The sequence below is a fragment of the Coturnix japonica genome, chromosome 13 (assembly GCF_054131305.1).
Source record: "Coturnix japonica strain WE chromosome 13, WE-NBRP24, whole genome shotgun sequence".
Lineage (NCBI taxonomy): Eukaryota > Metazoa > Chordata > Aves > Galliformes > Phasianidae > Coturnix > Coturnix japonica.
In genome coordinates this window covers 1,582,760-1,586,087 of record NC_140675.1, presented here as the reverse complement: position 1 = coordinate 1,586,087, position 3,328 = coordinate 1,582,760, and positions in this window count along the sequence as shown.

The window sequence follows — 3,328 nt, the reverse complement described above, 5'->3', positions numbered from 1 at the left end:
CTCCAATGTGTCAGATGTGTTCCTTTCTTACTGCAGATCATATCCTGTGCTGAGTGCTGTGCTTCTGAGCAAGCAGAAAACAAAATTCTCATGAATTGAATGGTGTCACTTACTTCACAGCTAATTACACGTGGTTTTGTTCTGCTCTGGGTTAAGTGATCTGTTTGCAAAATTTATAATAGGAAGAAAAAAAGAAAGAAGAACATGGCTATTCCATAGAAGTCTGTAGTCCTGTGAACAGGATCCTGGCTCACCTAAGCCAGGGCTTGGTGACTTGTATTTACAAATGAGGGTGGTACCGCCTGTTGGTTTAGGACCCTTCACCAGTCTCTGGGCGTCTGTTGTTTCCTGCATTTGGCGGAGCCTTGCAGCCGGAGCTCCAGGCTGGTGCCTTCCAGTGCCAAGCAGTGCAACTACAATGGGGGGCAAGTGGGAAGCCAGTCATCATGGTAACACTGGAGCACTTCTGACATCCTCCTCTCCAGATCCTCCTCTCAGGCATGTTAAACTTGACTCTGTGCTTATCTCAGGTCACTGTGCTTAGCGAAGGCCTTTACCAAAACAGTGTTGGAAATGTCAGTGAAGCAGCTCCTCAAACTGTTTGTATCCTGTTCCCCTTCTGCAATCTGGTCAGCCTCCACATGTGAGGCTTTGCTGCTGCTGCTCAGAGAATCACCAATGTGGGTTCCTCTGTAGGCAAACCAGTCAAAGCCCCTTGCATTATGCATCTATCCAGTGCACCCTCAATAATTTTGCACATGACAGCAAGTTGTTAGGAAGTGCTGATCTGCCTTAGGGTAAACAGGCCCCACAGAGAGACCAGGACAGGCTGATCAATAGGCTGGGGCCAATGGGATGAGGTTCAACAAGAGCAAGTGCTGGGGTCACCACCCCTGAGTGAAAAATCTTACATGCTTGGAAGAGGCAGAACACAGCAAAGACCCATTCCATCTTTATTCTTGCAATCTGAGCTGTATTTTTCCTTATTGAAGAATCCACCTTTGCTGGATTAGGACTTTTCCTGAAGTCATTCTCTGAACTGCATAAAGGATGAGCCAATGTCTAAATCCATACTGCTAGCGCAGGAAAAGCAGCAGTGCTAAATAAACACGGGAATATATTTCCACAGGCTGGAAATTCTGGGCAAAATCAGTGGATAGAAAACTAAAAAAGGTGAGACTAAAAAGGAAGGGAAATAAAAACATTCCATCCAAAAATGACATTTCACTGTCACCATTACTAGAGATATATTCTTGGGTGCTCTGCTTTATATATGAATCTTACTTTGATGTTAAAAGAATATCATAAAGGCAAGTATGAGACTCGGCTACCAACTAAGAGATTTCTTTGGCATTCGCCCACCAGGATCCGGCTCTGTCTGCATTCAGAGGCTGCAAGGCAGAGAACATGCAATGGTCCAGCCAGGGAAATCCCCCCGAGCACAGTGCCTCATGGACAGCCTCCCGTTCCACTCCTGCACGCTCCAGGCCCTGCAGGCACCCCCCAGAGTAAATGAATGAGCTCAGGAAGCCAGTGTGATGGTGGCAAGGCTGGGTGGTTGGTTACAAGTGCAGGCAGAAACTGGCAGCACTGCCCACTGACTCTGTCAGTGTCTCTTTGCTAAGTCCTTTGTTGTCAGTTTCTCTCATCCGCTTGTGGATGGACTCCTGTTCTGGGATTAAGAGGTATGAAGCCAAGCGGCATGTTGCATTTCATTCTTAAGGAGCATTTGTTGGGGTGAAAGCAGCAGAAGCAGAGATCCAGGCACCCTCTGTGCAGCCAGAACTGAGCTCCAAACCTGTAGGGCCATCCCCAACCTTGGGACTCTGGAAGCACTCAGCTGGCCACTGTCTTCTCCCCTCCCCATCCACATTAATGACTCCAGCAAGAAGCTGCTCCTCCCTGATCTCGCTAAACATCAAGTCATGACTCGGGGAACAAAAGAACCACAAGGAACACTTCAAAACTTCGAACAAAAGATGAAAGCTCCAACAAGGTCAACCCAACCAGGTGTTGCTGTTTACCATGATGGCCTCATAATCCTCAAGATGAAAGGGGCCCTTTGCCACCCTTCAGGCAGTGAGACAGGGAGAGCATCCGACATGATAAACATGCTGTGATACATCCCTTTCATCAGCACTCCAAACAGTAAGTACGCAAAAATTATGGTTTGCATACAGCAATTTCTCTTTGCTTACACCATGCATTTCACTTAACTACAACCTATCCCACCGGGCAAACACATACAGAAATCCAGGAGCGCATTCACTGACTCCCATTTAAAGCTTGATTCAAACCAAAGAATGATCATTTAAAAGAGAGATGAAGGTTTCCAGCAAATGAAACTCACCATAGCAAATAAGGGGCCAAATACTGTCGTGAACACAACACAAAATCATGGGTGCTCTGATCTATTATTTTGGTGTTTCCTTGCTTGAAACCCTATAGGCAATCAGCACTGCATGGCAATGCTCCTATAACACAAAGCCTCTTCCTTTCATCTTTGCGGTGCCACCAGCGATGGAATTAGATGATCATTGTGGTACTGTTCAGCCCCAGCCATCCTATGAGTCTATGATGATGATTCTGTGATTCTCTAACTGCTCCTCAGTGATGCTACAGCAATGCAGCATCCCAAAGATCAGCATGGAAAGGAGCAGTGAGAGCACAGCAAAAAACCTCCAGGTAACAGCAGGGACAGGAAATGCTGAATGGGACTCTCTCTTCTAAATGGTCCGAGACAATAGCTGTTAGAAGGCTTAGCACCAGGTCAGGTTTGATAGGAGGAACTGCAGCTCACTATCATATGAAATTTCTCCTCGTTCTGGTTGCAAATTGCTGGAAGGCAATTCATCTTATCTACCACCTGCTTTCAGCTATACCTTGGCAAGTCCCTGTCCATGTGGGATTGCTCTGTCCTTGCTACCTGCAGGCAGAACCCAGAGATATGTTCCATCTGCACAGGTAATAATCAGGTGGCAGGAGATGTGCAAGCCTCATCCACCTTTAGCACAAGGATTTACAAATCCTTCAGGAGCCCATGGACACAGAAGGGCAGAAAGTGCCATTTTTAACAGCAAACCTGTGCCAACCTCCCACTGATCACAGAGTTCTGTAGTATGTTGGGGTGCTAAGTTGTCTTTGCGAGGATTTATGAGTGCATACAGTAGTTCTGAGTAGATGGAGTGTTCTAGAATAGCTGAGTTAGGCCTGTAGGTTAAGAGTTAGTGGGCTGCGGGTTTAGGTAGGTGTGTGTATAGGTTCTCTTGCGTGCATTGGGTTTTGCGTAGCGGGTGTACGTGTCTGCGCGGGATTTAGGATGGCATAT